Here is a 22,063-nt window from a genome sequence, read left to right as displayed (position 1 = left end):
GAAATGCCCCATATTGCCTGGACTACTTGGCAAGAAATTCAGTTGTTTTTTTATTTTTAGAGAATATAACAATAGTAAAAAAACGAAATGAGCAGTATATGGTCAGACATTGAGGCGTGGATGGATATGGTTGTCCCTCCACCTGATGCAAGCACGGTAGATTATCAGGTTTGCTTCTATTATTTGTCAAAGTAAAGACCAATTAAATGTTTTGTTACTACTACAAAGTCTCTAATAACATTATCACGTCAAATGCCTTTTAAAACATTTCATCTTCTGGTCTTTTCTTGAAATTGCAGTCTTTGTCTCAAATAACATTAGTTCTGAAAGCCCTAAGTGAATTTGAAAATTTGAGTCAATACTTAGAAATTCTTTTCAGTCACAAATTTTCGGAAATCAGATGCTATGTTGTCAACAAGAATCAAGTATAGGAACTAGAGTAAACAGTGAAATATTTAGGCAAGAAACTAGAAAGATTTAGCCCATGAGTAAAATTTTAATTTACAGCTTGAAGGTGAAGATTGGGGGGTCACCGCAGAACTGGTGCTGGAGCAGTGTGAGGAGGAGGAGGCGGGCACAATGGCCCTTGTTCCTTACATCCATGCACCAGTCAATCAAGCAGGTCCACTTGTGCCTGTGAGTCAAGTCAAGATCTGCACCACCAGCAGATCCACAACCCCAACCCAAGACGGCACCCAAGACGACAGCAGCATAACAACAACCCAAGACGACAGCAGCATAACAACAACCCAGGGCGCCAATCTATTCGGCATGCCAATGCAAGGGCACGTCAAGATATAGAGATTTGGCGTCTTCGCTTGTGCCAAAGCCATATGGACTTTATGATGCAATAGTTCTGAACATGAACTTTTGCATCGTAAAAAGCCACTGAAAGTAAAGTCTGTTTAACTCAAGTTAAAATATTAGAAACTCGTCTTATCTTGATATTGGCTTTGGCATAAGTGGTTACACCTTAAAAAAAGAAATTTCAGCAGGTTGGGGGGGCAGCCAAGCAAAATGACTGACGGGTATGTGCGGGCACTAAGGGTGTCTTTTTCAAGGCACCTCAAATGCACTGTAAGGGTAGACTTTTTGCCATCTGCACTGTAAGGGAACGAATTTCTAAACTCTAACGAAAATGAAACTGTCTAGTCAGAATTCGGGAACTGATGACACAAGTCACATTTCGACCAAATTATATAAAAGAATCGCTGCACTATAAAATGTGTGTCTGCATAATCTCTTTTAGCTTTGATACGATTTGATAGAAACGGCGCTTCATCGGTAGAGGAGATTGATAGCAAAAAAGAGAAAAATCTTGTTTGCTTGCCTCTTCAGTTCAATCTGCTACTCTCACTCTCTCTTTACACCTAACTATAAGAACATCAAATGCAAAAAACGAGTTGTTCGTATACATATCATAGGGATATCATTATTTCGTTATCATACTTTGTTAGTTGCAAATTTTTTACCCCTTTCTAATACGTGTTATATCGGGATTATATCATACTAGCCGGTACCCGGCGTCGCACGCCGGTTTAGCTGTTTGCTGAACGCATTTAAAGTCCTTTGAGATGTTGGGAAGGTGGCTTAAACACGATGAAATAAAAACTAAAGGGAAGAATTCTCTTCAAAGTTTGACTCTATCCCTCCCGGGTGACGTATCTTTTAACCATATTTTGAAAAGGATTTTTGTGGCAAAAATGATCAGAAAACAGAAAGGGCGTCATTCCCAAATTACACAATCCGGCGACCAGCGACGTCCGAGACGGCTCTGCAATTAGATTTTTTTTCTCGCTTCTCTCGGGTTATATTTGCCGGGTTACGACACTTCTTGGATCCCCAAAATGGAACACCTTTATGGACCCTCTTATGGACCCCATTATGGACCCCATTATGGACCCGTTACGATTGCGTAATATTCAAGAAAAATGATGTAATTCTTTATACGGAATAAGTATTCGAGAATAAATTTAAAGGGATAATCCAATACTACGCAAATCAAAATATTATGGTCACGTGTCTGGAATTTGATTGGCCGAGCGCGATAAAAGTTTACAATTTGATTGGTCGAGCGGGATTTTTACTTTCGTTTTCGTAATCTAAACAAACCGAAAAGTACTTTGCGACATAAAAGAGTTCTAAGTTGGGAGGGGAATGAAAAATCTTTCGTGTAATTCTCATGTAATTTCTTCTGTCTTGTATCATACTTATATGAAGGAAATTTTCTGTTTTGCTATGCCAAAATTGATTCACAAATGTAAATACTACACAAGAGTTTTTCTATACACAAAGAGATTGTGAGATGAGAAGATATAAACAGTTCTTTTTTGTTTTCCTGTGTTCTTTGTATTTCATCAAGAGCAGATGAACAAAATAACAAATAGTAAATAAAGCATTTTTTGAAAAAAATAACATCACATTACAAAATTCCTGTATATACATTTGGATTTTGAAAACTATATAAATAAAAGTATTTACAAATTCTTTATGGCTTCACTGTTATCAAGAGTGATGCAAAAGTATTTGAATAATAATATGACCTCCTCTTTGAAGTTGCCTTCTAAAATATTTCTTTCCATTCAAAATAAATTCTCAATTAAAGCACCCTCAGAATTTTTCACACAGTAGCACTTCATAGGGAGTTGCCTAGTAAATAAAATTTTATCAAAACTGTTGGTAAAAAGTACTTCCTTTTTTCAGCAGAAAATGTTTTCAATATCTTAAAATTTTATCATTGAGTATATGTATTTATCGTCACTTCATACAACATCAGTCACAATATTCCACATTCACTCAAGTTAACAACGTAAATAAAATGTAAACAGTTCTTCTTACAGCAGCATATCCATACCACTGTAAAAAATGCAGCTATGTCCATCCATAATGAAACAAACTGGTACATGAAAAATATGTTCAACTGTTCCCAAATCATAGCATGTACGAGGACCTTCAAAAAGGGTGCAGAGATATGTAGCTTCAGAGTCGAACCAAGCCAGAAGCACAAGAAGACAAAGTGGTTTGATCTTAATTTTCAATGATAGTCACAGGATTTTAAATTTAATCAAATCAATGTGTCCTACTGCTACTTCCTCTACATTGTTTCATAAAATTCCAAATCAGTAAAATATGATGCTCAGAACCAGAGTTTTTCGTTCATCGTAGAGTTACTTTTCACTTCATTTTATTTGGTTCGTGCAAAATCTCATGATACAGTGCTTTTATCGAGAAAATAATATCCGCGTTCCATGATTCTATCGAAGACGAAGTATTCTGAAGTTATGTAGACTACAGTCTCCAGTGTTGATTTTTCAAGTCATTGGATGAACAAAAATGTCCCATATTTTGAAGTACGAACCATGAAAATCTTCTTTGAACAAGGCTTTCTTGTCTTGATGAGTTTCATTCACTTCTCAGATCCATATATGCACACTTTCGAGAGATGAACAAGTCTTTCTTGTCTTGTTGATGAGTTTCATTTCACTTCTCAGATCCATATGCACACTTTTGAGAGAAAATAGAAATCTCTTTCTCCTCTTGAGTGTTCAAAATTGACTACATTGTTATTTAACTGAAAGAAGCAAGAGAAGAGATAGTTCTTTATAAATTGGTTCGCAAAAGAATTCAACCTTGATATTAAATATCTTCTTGTATCTTCAGCATCATAGAAAAATAAACATTGAAACTTTGCACAAAGATAGTTGAATAAACACAGTTTATGATTTTGATAATATTAACATGTTATAGACACCTAAAAGTATATTTAATCAGTGGTAAAAGTATAAACATTTCACTGATCAAATTATTTCGCTTCCATTTTGAAAGCTTCGAAGCTTCTGGTGCTAGTCTATCTCAACTTCATTTCTCTCGCAATTCCCGCACAAACTTTACGTGAATCGTTTTTAAGTTTGCTGGATAAAATGAAACAAGTTTATTTGCTAGCGTCTTTTGTTCTAGTATTGGATTATCCCTCTCGGAAAATGAGAAAAACGGTTATTCAAATCGTCGTTTCGGCTGCCGTATATTTTGGTGTTCCATAATGGGGTCCATGAGAGGGTCCATAAAGGTGTTCCATTTTGGGGATCCAAGAAGTGTCGTAACCCATATTTGCCGTAGTTTTTGATGTTTAGGAAAACTATGATGTCAAGATAAGCGGAGTGAAATAATAGACATGACACGCGATTCGTCGAAAAAAGGCAGCCGGGGGGGAGTACTAAGGCAAGAGAAGGGTATGGGTATTGGTATGTGTCGGCCTTAAGGGTGCCTTTTTTGAAACATGGCAGTTTGAAAAATCGGAAAATCAAACCTCAGTCCCATTAAGAATTGGAAAAATAGGAAAATTTCAACTTTTTGCCCCCAGAAAGATAGAAATTATAGTCAAATTAGTTCCAAAAAGTGAATTAAAATTCACACAATTTCCCTTGTTTCTTCTCCTCTTTATTCGGCTAAGGGTCCGAGGGGCAGGGCCGAAAGTCAGCTCGCAACCATAGTCCCCCCGGAAGGCAGCTAGGACACGCAGACAAAAAAGCGTGATAGATAGCGCAATTTTATGTTGCTTTTTATAAAATAACTTCGTCATAACTTCAATAATTTTTCAAATTCAACAATGACTTAGATTTACAGCAAAATAAAACTTGTTATGTGATTCTTGTGTTTTATTTTAAATTTTGTTCTTTTCTTTAATAGATTTCTTTTGTTTTGAAAAGAATTCGAATGTCTCAAATCAAATAAGGTCGTTAATTACATTCGAAAACATAAAACAAAAGAAAAGAAAGAAAAAAAAGAAAAAGTCTAATCTATCAATCAAAACAAAGTCTTTATAAAACGGCGCGAATATCGTTAAACAAATTTGTGGAGCAAGAACAAAATAAAAGTCATCTTTTGGAAGAACAAAAACATTGCGTGCGAAAATTGCACGATGTGAGAGTTGGGCAGCATGGTTGGTGGCAGCATGTTTTGGATGTTTTGCTTTGAAAAAAGTGGGAACCACGAAAGAATTATAGTAATAAAACAGAGCAACCAAATGACCTAAATGCTGATGGGGATGAAAAAACTGTTGATTAGTATTGGTGGAGATTTCAAATCGTATTGTTTATATACGCGGCTCAAATACATAGAAGAATTTTCGTTTTTCCCTGTGAGGATGAGAGTCCCGATGAGAGTTCAATGGGGATAAATTTTCATTGTATTTTTCTAACTGGAAACGATTTTTCCAGTTGGTTGGGATACCCAGCGGGTCTGTGATACTTAGACTCCTTGCTTATTAAAAAGATAATGCTTTTAAAGTATCATAGTTGTTCATTTAGTCAACCTACTTGAATCTACTAAGAAAATATCGTAATAATGAAGGATAGAAATGGGGATTTTCGAATAGACTGTTCACAATGTTCATGCAAGGAATACGTTGTCGAAGAAGGGTCGGTAAAATGTGCTTTTTGTGGTCACTTTCCGATGAGTCACGCAGTCGCAGATTTCTCTCAAAATCCAGGCAATTCGATCTTGCCGAGTTTTTCTGGTTTTGTCTCGACAACATTGTCTTTGACAATTGACGGTAAAGAAACACCGCTGTCTCCAACGAGCTCAAACGAAGAATCTAATTTGAAACAAAAGCAAAATGAAAATGAAATTGAAAACGAGATCGAAATTGAAAACCTTTTACCATCAACGTCATCAACGAAATCAAAATCGGCGAAAATGAAGCGGTTAGAGAACTTTCTTCGAGATCTTTTTTCCAAAGAGGATGGTGAGCCGTATACCGCTGAAAATGAAAATGAGGTGCTGTGCAATGTTTGCAATACAAAAGTGAATTTAGGTGAGACATAATCCCTCTAATTGGTTTCTTTCCAAATTCAAGCTAGTTTTATTTACAAAATGTGGGTTTCTTAGGGGTTTCTTATAGAATGCTAATGCAATGTAATAGTGCCATTTTACATTTTAAAACGTTTCCAGTAGTAATGTTTAAACCCTTTAAAGCACGAAAATTAATGACTTGATACCCCATTGATTATGCTTCAATCAGCGCACAAGAGTTTTACATACATTTTCTTTAAGAAGATGTTTCACTTTATAGGAAACGACAGAGACTACACGGTGATAGAGAAGCACACAGCAACTCCTAGGCACAAGCTGAACCTAACCCTTATCAGTGATCTGCTGTCTTTGGACGAAAAACTCCAGGAATTTTTGGACCTACCTCCGGGTACCCCGGTGGAGGTTCTATAAATTAACCCATGTCCGTTCGTCTGTTCGTTCGTCTGTTCGTCCGTCCGTCTGTTACCAGCTTTTCTCAGGATTGGCTCATTAGTTTTTTCTGATTTTTTGCACAATGATGCAAAATCGCAATGCCCAGAACGTGACGGAGCCCTATTTTTGAGAAAAAATTTATTTGGGCAAATTTGGGCCAAAAACTATCTAAAAATAGGGTTTTTTGGACTTTGTGCAAAATCCTGTCATTACTTTTTTCTGATTTTTTGTACAAAGATGGAGGGCAAGATTCTCTAAAGAATGGCTGAAGTGGTTTTTCCCGGAAAATTCTTATTCGCCTTAAAAACGGATTTTCGTATTTTGGGGAAATTCCCTTTAACCAAATAAGAAAATATAGCTTTTCTCAATGTTGACTCGTCATTTTTTTCTGATTTTTTGCACAACGATGCAAAATGGCAATGCCTAAAATGTGTCAGAGCCCGATTTTCGAAAAAAAATATATTTGGGCAAATTTGGGCCAAAAACTGCCTAAAAATAGGGTTTTTTAGACTTTGTGCAAAATCCTGTCATTACTTTTTTCTGATTTTTTGTACAAAGATGGAGGGCAAGATTCTCTAAAAAATGGCTTAAAAGGTTTTTCCCGGAAAATTTTTATTCGCCTTAAAAAACGGATTTTCGTATTTTGGGGAAATTCCCTTTAACCAAATAAGAAAATATAGCTTTTCTCAAAGTTAACTCATTATTTTTTTGTGATTTTTTGCACAATGATGCAAAATGGCAATGCCTAAAATGTGACGGAGCCCGATTTTCGAAAAAAAATATATTTGGGCAAATTTGGGCCAAAAACTGCCTAAAAATAGGGTTTTTTGGACTTTGTGCAAAATCCTGTCATTACTTTTTTCTGATTTTTTGTACAAAGATGGAGGGCAAGATTCTCTAAAGAATGGCTGAAGTGGTTTTTCCTGGAAAATTCTTATTCGCCTTAAAAGATGGATTTTCGTATTTTGGGGAAATTCCCTTTAACCAAATAAGAAAATATAGCTTTTCTCAATGTTGACTCATAATTTTTTTCTGATTTTTTGCACAATGATGCAAAATGGCAATGCCCAAAATGTGAAGGAGCCAGATTTTTAAGGAAAATTTTTTTGGGCAAATTTGGGCCAAAAACAGCTTAAAAGGTTTTTTGGGCTGAATGGTTTAAGTGATTTTCGTATTTGGGGAAATTCCTTTTTACCATTTTACATTATTCAACACGCAAGCTTTATTTTTCCATTCTGAATTTTTGTACAATTATTGTCACTTTTTTCTTATTTTCATCTGATGTTAATCATTAGGTAGGTCCATTCAGCATGTTGCTTGTTTAGAATTTATCCAAACACCTTCATTTTACCTACGATTGACGGTAAAAAAACGCTACGCTGCCGAATCTGTGTGCAGGATTTTAAACTTGAAGCCAAGCTCTGGTATAGCAATGTTCTACAGCACATTGATGGGAAGGACCACAAAAGAAAATCTTCGAAGAGACCCGCATCAAAAAACATTAATGATTATTTTGGAAAGAAAAAACAGAGCGTCAAAGAGATGTGACATGGCTATCATGGCCTCAATGTCTCAGACAATGCTGCCGACCCACGAATTTTGCTTGATGACACGAAAATTGGTGTGGACGAGACAGAAGAGTCGTGGTACGCAGAATCTTCTTACCGTTTCTCTTACGAAGACGAACCTCGTGTTGGAACATTTAGGCATATGAAATGCACTAAGATTGCGCCGGTCGATCACATAGTAAACAATACCTGTCAACATTGTCAAAGTATTCCTAAATTGAAATCATTTAAACAACGACTAAGCCGCAGAAAAGAGGACAGGAACATTGATAAGATCCGAAACGAATTTCTTACAAACAAAGAACGGGACAAGAAGCTGAAAGAAAAACAAAGCACTGTGAAAAAGCAAGAGTCAACAATTTTCCTTTTAACAAAAGAGAAGGAACGGCTATTAACGAGACGCGAGAAGCTTATCGAACGGTTTGGAGAATATTCTAAACGTGGATCAATGAAGTTGGTATGTCACCAACTAAACAGAGCAGCAGAGGTAATTAGACTCGGTATTTAGATAAACCATAGGACATTGTTCCATTGCCCTTTTGGTATGTATACCTTAATCCCATTCAAGTTACTGGAGTGGTTATTGTTCTCCAGAAAGAATATACGTTTTTAAAATAAGAACAAAGTGTATAAGAACAGTCCAAATAGTTAAGAAAGTTATAAAGAGAATTTTTAGGCTTTACCATCCTAAAAACATGTAATTTTTAAGAAAATGATGAACATTTTAAGAACATTTTAAAGGTTTCAAATTCAAAACGTTAAGAACATCCGGAAGCTTCCAAAATTTTCGATGTTCTTATACAAAAACGTGTATCTCACTTTGGTCAAAACTGTTTTCATCATCATTAATAGGAGGGAAGATTGAATGACAAAAATGTGTTGAGGGAAGTGATCACAACATGCGCAACCAACATCTGTCGGAACAAACATGGGAAACGATACGGTCGATCAGTCAAAGAATTCTATGAAGCCCTTATGTATTGGGGAGGACCTCGCTTGGCAACGTTTGTGTCTCTCAATTTAGATGGCCCTGAGATACATACAATGTACAGGTAATAGAAACTCGTTATTTTGGTTTGTTATGTAGTTTGTTTTGGAATAATATCTAAATTACAATATTTCTTTTCTTTGCCTTGTAGGTTCATGTCTGTAAAATTTATTTTTATTGTCGAATATTCTTTGCCTTCAGGTGGCGCAAATCCACAAACCCAAACTTAGAACCTGGAATTGTCGAGGGAAACTTCGTCAAAATTGGAAGAATCTATAAAGAGGCGATGGCTTTACTCGGCATAACCAAAATTCCATGTCAATTATCAGAGGATGAAACTGCTATTGTCAGAAAAGTCTGTTATAATCAGGTAAATGCATTAAGTCAAACGTGGGTGGAAAATTTGTTCGAGACATTCGAGTAATAGAGACTCATTTAAGAGAGTTTCTTAGCAGAAGGGACATGGACAAGAATACTCGAGTTATAGAAGTTGAGTTATGGACATTCTACTGTTGATTAGTGTCGCATTTTAATGCAGTTTAATCTTATTCGTTTAGGTTGACGATACTCTGGTAGGATTTTGTGGCCCTTCAAAGACACCTGATCAAATTCACGAATGCCAAGAAAAGTATTCTATCACTATCGGAACTGGAGAGGATGGCTTCTATCAGATTGAAAACTCGTTCAAAAACATGGAGATTGACTCATATGGTCGTTTGATTATGATCAACACACTCCATCCAAACCTCCCAAATATTCCAGTTCTCGTCACGACAACGTGCAATACGTTTGACCATACAATGGTCCATCAACAAATGCTAAAGATTTCAAATCACTTCCGTCAACACATCGAACATATTCTGGGTCCTTTGACAGGACCATCATCTGATGGAGATAGCCGTAGGCGAAAGATGTTTCTCCAATTGATGCGGAGTAAAGATGGCACAAGATTCCAGCCAATACCAACAGAACTTGGTTTCGTCCTGACATATGAAAAGGTACGATTATCAGATAGTTCCTGCATAATTAATTGGTTGATTATTAGGGAGAGAACATTTAGTTTTGAACCTCTAGGGGTAAGATTAAGGTTCCCGCCCTCGTTTTAGATGTGTTTGTGGCTTGTTGAACAGCTTAACTTCTCTATATCTCAATTAGACCATAATGATTAGAACATGATTATCAATCCCATTTAGGAAATCCAAGAATCTGGATACACGATTCGCAACAACTGTGATCAGGATTCAATTCACAACCACAAGAAATTGGTCAATCATCTTGACCACCGTTCACGGTCAATGCGCATGGGATCAAATATTGTCCACTTGAACCACGTACGTGCTGTGTACGAACGATTTGATTTCCATGAACACGGGCTAACATCAAACGATATTGATCGAAGCGACAAACAAAACAACACGGGAACAACTGTTTACCTTGAAATGGTGTGGATGTATGTTGAGGTTAGAGTTACTAACTTTTCAGTGAATTTATTTTCTCCTACTGTAGGTTCTAATTTTAACATTATTAATTGGTGAAACAATAAGAACTTGATGAACAAATTTGAAAGATTTTGTTACAAATTCAAGTCACGCATCATTCAAACACGTAATGATAACGACTTATAAATTCAATCTTAGATTTTTCACAGCGTTGTTGCCAGTTTGGTGGAGAGGATCAAATATGCATCTGCTGTGAGAATTGGATCAGACGAACGCCAAAGCTTAAACAGAAAGACAACTTTATCTCCGGTCAAAGTTATATCGATGTGATATTATCTTGTCACTCTGCTGTCAACATCATCATATTCATGAGGGATAATATGCCAAATACTCCTTGTCATCTGTCAGAAGCTGGAACAGATTGCTGTGAGACAACCTTCAGCTCCCTCGGACAATGGGTGGGGAATCATCACAATTATACCCTCCTTGACATGATCCGGAATTTATCACATCAGGTGCGCATGGAACAACTACGTGCTGATCCAAAAGGGCCAAAGTTTGCAAAGCCTCACCCGAAAGGTGAATCTATTTGGCAGAAACAACAGGAAGACGGTTATTTGAAGGTGGCTTTGACAAAATACCCAACAGAAGGTGAAGCTGGTAGCATGGCAAGAAGGTATGGCTTATTTACATCTAAATTCAGATATCACGTTCTTCTTATATCTCATTTAGATTTCGTGGAATTATATTGTTAAAATAGTAAACGGCTCTAATCATTAAATTATTTCCTTTTCAGGTATTGTTAAAGCACGTGAAATGGCTGCTCTAGTTGGAATGTGTCCTGAAAACACAGTCAGTAATAAATTACCACCTTACCACGACAACGACAAATGGTTCTACCAGCCCTTTCATGAAAAACACAACACGCTAAATCCGTTCACATCTACCGAATCGATTGAAAGTGACTTGTTTGAGGAAGACGATATTGATCAGGTCATGGAGGGAACAACATCTGTGTCAGCTTTTGGAGAAGAGATGGAAATTTTACCTACTCCCAAGGGCTTTTATCAAGATCTGTGTTAAATGACCGTCCAGAAACAACAAAAACCATCGATCCAACTGTCAATATACCGGGTACGAGCCAAAAGATCTACAAGTCAAATCTGATAAATATGCTGAATCAGGACCCAAAACTTTCAAAGAAACGCTTAACACGTGTAAGGTATGTATCCCATTCCTTCTTTATGTTTTATTTGTTTGTTGGTATCATCTTTAGGACCGACTTTACTGTAAGACTAAAGAAATACTGAAATTCCATCGAAATAGTTTGCTCGTCTCAAAAGTTGATCTCTACCTTATTTTATGTATGTATTCCTTAAGTAATAAACCTCCGACTCAGACGGTATTAACATTTGTTTTTAGGCAACGGCAAGAGTTTACCCGTAAATCTGACAAAATCAATCAAATTACCACAAGTGAGAATGTGGCTTTATTTTCCGAATTCGCCTTCATCGAACGTCTAACTTTGGATTTTCAAATCGGTATGATAGAGAGGATAAAATGTAGTGGAGTCGAGTACAAACGTCCTGAACCTCTCAACTCAGCAAAGAAAAAGGATTTGTCTGTGATCATATCAGTTTATAAAAAGAGCACCGACGAGGGTCCGGATATCCTTTTTTCGAATAAGGAAAGGAAGCTACGCACCATTCCATTCAGTGACCTTCTCTGTGAAGTCGTTCTGCAATCAACAGAGAGTTCACAGCTCAGACTCTGTCCAACAGATCGGCTTCACTTAGATTCCCTCATTAAATCGAGATTCAGATCGAAAGGAGTAACACCAACAACCACAGAATTGGAGAACTCAACGCAAGACGAAAACAACAATATTCAGCTTGATAATGATGGTACCGTTCGGATGACTGTAGAACCTGTTGCGAATGATGGGAATACGAGACGTTCAAAAAGAGTTCGCACTGTTAGAGTAATGAATGAGTAACTGAGAAGAAACGTTTTTTTTAACTTTTTTTCCATTATCATATGACTGATAAATTTATTCTCTGATCCTTTATAATATTCTTAATTTCTTCCGTATTTATCCTTCATTTGTCCCATCATTTGAAAAACCAATAGTTACTAAAAACAAATGAAAACAAGGCTAAATATTGCAGTTTCATCCTATAGGTAATAAAGGCTTCGATCTGTTTTAGTTAATTTTTATCTTTATTTTATATTTTACCCTTATAGAGTTTTTTATGTTTTAATGATATAGTAGTACGTTAACGATCAATTCTATGATTTCGATATTGTAAAACTAATGAGCAATATTGAATGATGTTTTAACTAATTGATTTAATATAATACTATCATCAATCCTAAATTCAAAAATGAAATCTGTTATTGACTATATAATTCTAATCAATAATTTACTTTAGGCGAAAAACTAGGATGCACTGTAAGGGTATTGTAATCCGACGATAAATGCACTGTAAGGGTGTCTTTTTCGATGAAAATCAGTGCACTGTAAGGGTGCGATTTTGAAAGCCAATTTTTAGCCCGCACATACCGTCAGTTCAAAATCCGACTGCCCCCCCCCCCGGCTTTCCAAGCTGTCTAGAAATTGAAGAAAGAACATTTTCGAAATTTTTCCTTACTGACACAGTTTTATCTATTTACTATTTACTTTATATGTTCTTAAATTTATGTTCTCTTATTTTCATCTCAGCATAATATTGAATGTAATGACGATTTTAACAACCAACTGTACCGACTACATTTGACAGTCTATTCTAATGAGTATATTTGTAGTCATACTATTGTGTTTGAAATATTTTCTTGGACTACTCGTAACAGCGATCTAAACCTTCCAATCTAAACTTTTTTCAATATGTTGCTAATCTTTGGCAATTATCTTTTAGAAGGGGGGCGTACGGGGTTCGCGATTTTCGAAATACCGAATAATTTTGCCAAAATTTCCAAAATTCCGTAAAAAAATACTTGCAATTCCGATACCAATTTTTTGGGTATTTTTCCTCTTTTTGACTAATTTTTCATCAAATTTCCCAAAATTCCGAAAAAAAAGGGATAAAAACTTTACAATACCGAAATTTCGAAGCTAAAATTCATGGATTTCCGATACCGAAACAATTTCAAATTTCTGAAATACCGAGGGAATTTTGCCTGATTTCCGAATTTCCGAAGAAAAAAGGGTCGATTTCCGCAATACCGAAAAACCGTACGCCCCCCCCCCCCCCTTAGAACATCACCATCGCCCACACACACACCCAGCATATTCGGATCATTGACAAATTAACAGAAGAATAAACTACAAATTTTGAGCATCGGAACGAAGACATTTAAAATGTAAGAATTTTACACTATAACCATATGGTTGTACCTGTGGTTGTACCGATAATCACAAGATCGAAAAAATAAAAACACTAAAATTGTTTTCTACAAAATAGAAAAAATATTTTATTCTTTCAAAGAAACATAAATGCTTTCTGTATACAATGTTCAAAAGGTACATCTGTTGATACCTTTCACTTTTTGTGTTCAAAATGACGTCAAAGAAGCTTATTGTTTGTGTGAGAGAGACTCTCCATCGTAATAAGTTCTCTGAAGGAGTCGCATTCATTTTGTTATCATACCTTAATGGTGGAGATTAATTTGGCATAATTTCGTGAGGGTGATTACATAGTTTTGCATACTCTTCACGAATTTTCATTCCTTTAGACTCGTGTGAAACCACCTTTTCATACCCTTCAAACTATCGCGATTTTCGTGTAAACAAATCACAATTTTTTCTTTCTTTCTGAGTCTGATCTAAAGTTTTTTACAAGAACATAAACTAACATTAGGACATTTTGAAACTGTTATTCTGTGCTCTTATAAGTAGAGTGAATCAAAGATATTATATACATGTGTGTGGCATGTAGCGATGGGGTAGAGTATTCCTTCAAAAATCGGGATTATATTGTAAAATCGGGGTAAGCCAGAATTTTCACACAGGGATAAAAATTCCTGTATCCGCCCCTGAAAAGTGCCATAAAAGTTACATTTTATTGGTCAGCCTAAGCTGAGCATTCAAATAGGTAAAATTCGGTTCCATCATAAGGCGGCAAAAAAAAATCCGATTTCCCGATTTCCCGATCTCACTTTGATTTCTAAACTTTCTTCCGATCGGGTTAACTTTTTATCTTGCTTTTTATTACAGTAGTTTTTGCAATAAAAACATATTTTTATTGTTTGCCACTAAAGGGGGGATTGATGGTGTTATAATGTCATTGAAATTTGATAAAGTATACAAAAGTACAGCTACTGTCTAAATTTGATAAAGACTGGATCCAATCGTGTTTTTTTGGACTTGGACGTGTTTGGCTTCAGACGACCCTGCCGATACACCGGCACCTGTGTATCGGCAAGGTTGTGGCTTCAGTCATATTATATAAGGCGGATCGCAAAAAATTGTTTGGTTCCCGTCATTTCTACTTTAAAAAGTGGGTCTGTCGGTCGAAAATATTTTCCTGTTAAAGAAGCAGCTACATCTTGTTAGCGAGATTATGTATCGGAGATATTCTACGGCTACGGTTGCGGGGCTGCCCGTACGGGTCGTCACCAAAGGCGACATGTCGTTGTCTACTTTGCTCTGTACGGGAAAAACACCAAAACACCGTCTAAGCAAAGCCGCACGTCAAATATGGAACTTGCTTTCACCCGCCATTACTTGCCTTACTCGCCATTTCCCTCGCCACCTTTGCCGTAGCCGTAGAGAATTCCACATAAGGGGTCTTCGACAAAAATCTTTCGAATTTTTTAACGGCATTGGGCCGATAAGCTTCAGACCCCCTCCCCCCCTTGCTCTTATCGTCCAAATTTTTCAAATCCAACTTTTACATCTTCGAAAACACAATTTCCTCCAATCTTGTTCGCCATCACCTTCCCACCCGTCATTGTTGAATTTTTGTCTATTTGTGAACCAACATTGAGTTTGTTCATACCCGCATTGATATTGTTAATCAAAACGAAAGTTAAAATGACGGGATGAAGTCGCAACATTTCGAAGGAAAAGGCAGCACGCTGGCCAATGAAAAAAGAGTTTTTTATCAAAGCTATTTCAAAGAACTGTACTTTTAAAGTTGCAAATTTGCGCGCAAAGGTGAAAGCAAGTGAAATCATATGCTTTCAGTGGAGTTTGTGGACGAAATCAGAAAGAAATTGGCTGAAAGGATTTTCGTCTCAATACTTGTTTTTTTATCGGTATGTAGTTGGACCCCCCCCACCCCCTTATCGGCCCAATGCCGATAAAAAATTCGAAAGTTTTTTGTCGAAGATCCCTAAATAATCTCGCTGTTGAAAAGGGAATCGGCGTGGACTGGTCCGAATTAAAAAATTGAGAAACCGTCAACCGGGGATAAACTGGATTTCGGTTTACTCTCCATTAGCACGCGGCTCGCTACTTGGATTTGAAAACTTGTAAACACAGAGTGTGCAGAGGTTGACAGTGGGAATCCAGCAAAGCAGCGGAAAAGCTTTCAGACATACAGGCTATACCTGCTGACCCTAAATCAGGGTTGGTCAGATGACGAGGAACCAAATGATGACGATCACATCTCCTATTATAGGACTTGCAAAATTATGACAAAATGGTCTTTGGAATTTGATCAATTATATTAATATATATATGGTGAAGATCAGAGATCTGACCTCAAGGAGAGAAAGTGTTGAAAATACTAAATAAAGTAAATATGAAACATAAAAAGGAACTAATATTTTTATAATTATACGTTGTTTTCCGTTTTTTTGAATTTTTCTAAATATATAAGTCAAACCAATCAAACATTCTGTCAAGAAATGAGAATTTTATGCGAAAAAGAACCAACAAACCAATAGACATAAAGTTTAAAAAGCCAAGCAGAAAAACACAAACACCAAAAACCAACCAAAAACCCAACCAATGCAATCTGGAGTCCCCGACTGGCGACAGGTGCAGTGGCTTTAAACATGTTTTAAGGACGTCCAATACTCAGCGTCCCCCAGATTTCATAACCCTGTACCAACCCGCAGTCCAAACAAACTAACAAACATAGAAAAATAAACAAAAACTCCCACACAAATACAAAGAAACAAAAAAGGGTAAACAAGTATCAAAAAAACACAAATTTTCAAAAAGTAGGCCCAGAACCCGGTTCGACACCTAAAGTCCATGCAGCCGTCTGCACGGGAAAGAACAAAAAAGAAAATGACTGAGAAAACTGACATACAATACATAATAGACAGGTACGAGCCGGGAAGTATCTTATCCATTTGGTGGACTAACTTTCTTGGTGTTTTTTTTGTTCCTTATGGTAATAAGAATATTTTAAGCTTCTGGGCCACCTGGGTTTCCATAATGGCGGATTTTTCGTCATGTGACCCCCGTAGGCAAAACTGAAAATTCTTCCAACCCAAATATAGACATATCATATACAAATCGATCGGAAATTTGATACTGATTAATTTTGAGATACAAAGTTGGGTCTGAAAACTTTCCTATCTCGAGATATAAATCACTTTCGTTTTCTCAGGTTTGGCTGCAGTTGTAGGCGGGCTTTCATTGAGTGAGGCAATTCTTTTAGTCATATCTCAAGAAATATGCTTTTAAACATATCAAAACTTTATGTGCTCCTAGAAAAGGCATTAAAAATTGTTTGTGCAAATTTTCAAAAATTTTGCAGTAAAAATGTGTATTTTACGGACCCTTACAATTTTCTTACCGTCGAAAAAAGATCTTTTTCTCTCAAAATTGGTCTTTTTGTCTGAAATGAATTAGTGAAATGATGCTTAATAAGGTTTAGAGCCACTCGATTCTTCATATTATACTCAGAGAGGTACCTGGGGAATATATAAGGGCTAAATGTGTCTGGTCAGCACTTTATAAGCATGATTTTTTGGTAAGATTTGATCAAAAAAACGGTGAAACTTCCAAGCTATTACTCAAATATTTGATTGATATTGATTCCATCATTGCATTGACCAGCACCATTGATTCCATCATTGTTGATTCCATCATTGCATTGACCAACACCATTGATTCACCAAAGCCGTCAAATCTTTCAGTTTATTCACAAACACCAATTTACAATAAAAACGATTGGATGTATTATCCACAGTCATATTCACCAGAACGATCAGATCTAGCCTGGGAATCCAAGCTCATAATCTTAGAAAAAACAAAAAATACCTCACCTCACAAACTTCTAAAATTATAGAGCTTGGTGCAGGTAGATTAGTCTGATACAGAATGTTATAAACAGTCTGTGTGTGAACCCTTGTTGACAGACTTTCTGAACTTTGGAAACCCATGTAAACACACATAATCAACTTACCATAAAAACTCTTTCACAAGTTCTAAGGACTTTCAAAACTACTAAAAACCACATCAAAACATCAGCCAGATGTATTTAGACATCCAGCCAACAGCCATTTTGTTTCTAAATGAATCTATGTTTTCATTTTCATTTGTTTTCCTTTTTCTGCAGAGTCAGCTTTTTCCATAAATTATGCGCGCGCATCGAAATTATCAAAATGCACGCGAAAGTACTGCTAAGTAATACGCTGAAAGCTGGCCAATCAGGCCTAACCTGCATTGCAGGGAAAAATGTCCCTGCAGGCGAGTTACCTGCGCCAAGCGTTAAACAAGCAGCAAAAATATCATAAAATAGACTGTGGAAAAAGTTTGACGCTTGGATTCCCAGGCTAGATCAGATCCTGCTGTACAATGATCAAATTTCTAAAATTCTTGAATAGATTAACTAGAGTCGTTAGGTTCTCCCAAAATCGGGCCAAAATCACCGGAACCATTAGCTCTGGCGCAGAAATTTACAAATTTTGATAGTTTCACACCTCAGGGCCACCATTTTCAGCTTTTTCCCTATCGTTACTTCGTTACTTTTTCGTTACCCCTCGTTACTTGCGTTACTCCATCGTTACCGATCGTTACCTTTCGTTACCTATCGTTACCTACCGTTACCACTTTTAGTAACAACGGTTTTTACATATCTTTTATCGGACTTACAGAAAGTGGACTGCGGAAAGTTATGAGAAATGGTTTCTAGATTTTTTAATGAAGTATAAATACCATCCAGTTCGGAAATTGCGGCTTGTGCGCCGGAGATCTCCGGCGTAGATTTGGGCTTTGGGATCTGCTGCCTTCAACTTTTCCCAGTTAAGTTGACGCAGCTCCGGCGTAACATTTCCCTCCTTTCCAGACTGGTATACCATCAGGTTACACAACATGGCCACTCTCCGGCAAATTGTGTTTTTCTAGAGTGTGCGGTTTGTGACTACTATAGCTTAAAATTGTTAATGGCGACCAGTTACAATTTCTGGTAGGAGCTGCAGAGAATTGTGACAAGGTGTTATATATATTGGAATTTGGTAAAGTATACAGACTAAAATTGTTCCTGCTTTAGAAATTTATGAAGGATAAAAATATTTCTCACAAAGTTATATATATACTGAAGATATGTAATATCAGTCATTTTAAGGAAAGGAAAAGATTTGATATATAAACAACTTAAAAGGGTTGGTGTAATTTAAGATGCACGATCTAACGATTTACGATGCACGATTCGCGATCCGTGCATGAAATATGTTAATTCATGCGTAATTATGCTAATCATGATAAAATATTTAGGCAATTTACAAACTTTCAGTCGCTGAAACTCAATTATTTTTAAAAACATCATTTATGTAAAATTATACAAATTATATTTAAAGAAGCTTTCAGTGCGTTTTCCTGATTATGCCATAATCCCTTTCTCTTTTCAATTTCAATTCAGTCATAGATTAAAAGAAAGTGAAAGCCACGTGTATTCACCTTCTGTACTCTCCTCTCTCTCTTTTTCATAACTTGAATCAATATAGGGGAATTTTTTACCAAAAGAAAATTCTTTCTCGTAATAGAGCACCCGTTTTTTGCTTCGTACATTACGGTCCGCAAAACATATTGTTCGCCAATGTACTTTCATTGCTTACTTATTTCGTTTTTGTTGCATAAATTTACTTGAATTTACCGTTGTAAACAAAAGCGAGAAAAGATTATGCCACTGCTTTAGAATTATACAATATAATTTAAGTTTTATGATAATTATTAGGAATAATCAGCATACTTTATGCATGGATCGCGCATCTTGAATCGTAAATCGTTAGATCGTGCATCTTAAATTACACCAACCCAACTTAAAAAGATCTAAATTAAAAAGAGAAGAATGTTTTTGTATTTTTGAAGATTATACATTTTTTTATTTATTATTTTTTTGAAATCATTCCAATATCAGAAGAAAAATAGGATATCGGAAAGATACAATAAGAAAGATTTGGGACTTTGAAACAAAAGAGAGATGGTCAATTTAAAAGAATGAGAAACACAAAACCACCAAATAACAACTCTCAACACACATATATAAATAGAAAACAAAAACTATGCCTGAAGTCCCGGACTTGTGACACTTTACACATGTTACGGGTACCCAACACTCAGTCTCCCTCAGACAATATCTAAAACCAACCCGCAGTTCCAAACACATAAACAAACTAAATAATAAAATAAAATTAAGAAGAGAAATAAGCTAAAAGATATTTATAACTGATCCATTTCTATCCATGCAAAAACTATGTTTTTCAGGAGTTTGCGGTTTTCTTAAAGTTTGTAGCTTAATGGCAGTCAGTTACAATTTTTAGAAGAAGCTGCAGAGAGTTACGACAAAGTGTTATTGGAGTTTTATCAAGTAAACAAAAAAGTACAGTTTCTATGTAATGAAAACTAAAAATGGTTATGCACTAAAATTATGGCATGTATCTTTATTTTGGGTTTGACTTTTGGCAATTTTCTTATTTATTTGTAGTATAACACTTTGGTCAGATATGGATATTGTCTACACCCAACAGAAAAAATGTATCATAACTGACTAAAATGAACAAAAAGTTTAATTACACAAGACTAACTAACATCCCAAACGAGTGAGGTTCCTGGACTTTTCAACCGGCAGCTAATTGCCATTGTATCAAACGCTGATCTAACATTTGCTCGCATCTCATCAAAATTATCCCTTTCACCCTTAACCCTCTTAGCTCTTTTGGCTGACCTTCCAGCCTCGGCTGGTTTATGAGATTTGAAAAGAGCGATAAATTTCCATTCCGGAAAGTATAGGTTTAAAAGGGTTAGGATCAAGTGCGCAATCATTTGAAAAACGTTCAAATTCAAAATGGAGGCGGTGAAATGACTGTAGGAAGAAGGTAGGAAGAGGTATAAGGATTTGAGATTTCTTCAAGTTTTTTGACAGTTACAATGCAGAATTTTTTTATGCTTAAACAAATCAATGTCTTCTACGTTCTGTAAGTTTTTTTGTTTGTTTTTCACTAAAGTAGCTTTGGAAAAATAGATTTTCATCAACCCATTTTGGACTTTATTCGGTGTCGTAAAATATAGTGGTGTTGAACCTTTTGAAGCTTTGACTGAGATAAAATGCAGTATATGAGCAACGACTTAATAAAATAGATGGACCAAGAACTTCATACAATGGCTATTAGAAATCTTTTGTTTTCTATTCATTTTGTATTCTTTCATGTTGCCGTCTTTTCGCCGTCCGCGTAAGTCATATTACAAAGAAATTAGACTTTTTACAAGCATCTCTAAATGGTGTAAAATCAATTATATTTAATTTCTACTGACCATAAACATAATTTTCGATTTTTTTTGCTTACGTCAGATCGCATTTTTAATCATCTTTCTCACAAGATATTTGTCAATATTTTTCGACAACACTGATGCGCTTTTCAGCGCATTTTCTTTAAGAACATAAACATTTTTGAAAAACTCTAACTAAGAAAACAAACGTGCGTTCATGGTGCGTTCTTAAGATAGAAAACACAAACACTATCCAAATACAAATGATATAATTTTAACAATGTTTACTAATTTTTAAGCCTAAAAGTTTGACTTGAAATTAAGAACATATTCACAAAATTTAGGTCATGTGTTCAATATCAACCAATAGCTAATCTTAAAAAAATGCTTTTGCACGCGGAATGACATTTTAATGATGCAAAAAATCATAAAATTTTTACTTTCTTACGCGGATCATTTCAATAGGATACTGGTCTATCTACTTTATTAGGTCATTGATATGAGCTATGTTATGGCTAAAAAGAAAGCACATAAATGTTCCTTTTCAAAGATATAACTTTTTACCTGAACTTGTTTTGTTTAAAAGTTATACCGGTTTGGGTAAAATGAGACCACTGAAAAAAACCACTGCCCGGTAGTCCAGGGTCTGGAGCTCAACTATTTTTTGCCTTTGATAATCTGATGGTGGAAAAAATAGAGAGTCCAGTGGAACCCACAAATTATATAACTGAACTTCTCAACTGTCACACCAAATTTGAATTTAAAACCAATCAGAATTCCCTCTTTTTTTAATTTATAACTGTGGTCTTCGCATAATTAGAGGGTCTGACAACATAATTATTCATTTTAAAATGGCAGAAATAAATGTAAACATAACATTTAAAGTGATTTTTCTTTTCTGAAAACAGTACCATAAACATTGTTAAAGTGAGAAAGTAATTTAACTTGTTTTCCCCTATTCTTTTCTAAATTAATTTACCAAAAGAAGAGTCGTCCTTACCGAACAAAATTTGCTGTAAAAATCGTATCAAAATACCATTAAAACAACTGAAAAAACGCTGAATTTAACTCTCTACACCAGCACGAATTCTTGTACTCAAAACCAAAACCTTCGATTTAAGCGTATCTCGGTCTACCATTTCTGTTTTTGAAGAGATGG

At 35.8% G+C, this 22,063-nt stretch overlaps 1 protein-coding gene and 1 long non-coding RNA gene across 2 annotated transcripts in view; one reads left to right on the top strand and one right to left on the bottom strand.

Annotated features, from left to right (window-relative positions):
* Positions 1-17,103, bottom strand: part of LOC136804063 (triosephosphate isomerase-like) — a 387,417-nt gene extending 370,314 nt beyond the window's left edge. Inside the window, exon 1 of the mRNA XM_067060802.1 lies at positions 17,092-17,103. The gene's annotated coding sequence lies outside the window, so the exon portion shown is untranslated. The remainder of the gene's footprint in view (positions 1-17,091) is intronic.
* Positions 10,867-12,357, top strand: LOC136804117 (uncharacterized). Its single transcript, XR_010846237.1, has 3 exons — positions 10,867-10,914; positions 11,035-11,460; positions 11,661-12,357. It is a non-coding gene; the product is annotated as an uncharacterized lncRNA (long non-coding RNA).
* Positions 17,104-22,063: the final 4,960 nt, after the last annotated feature.

The sequence above is a fragment of the Clytia hemisphaerica genome, unplaced genomic scaffold (assembly GCF_902728285.1).
Source record: "Clytia hemisphaerica strain Z4C2 unplaced genomic scaffold, Clytia hemisphaerica genome assembly, whole genome shotgun sequence".
NCBI lineage: Eukaryota > Metazoa > Cnidaria > Hydrozoa > Leptothecata > Clytiidae > Clytia > Clytia hemisphaerica.
Note: the sequence above shows the minus strand (reverse complement) of the source record. Positions and strands in the feature narration are given on the sequence as shown.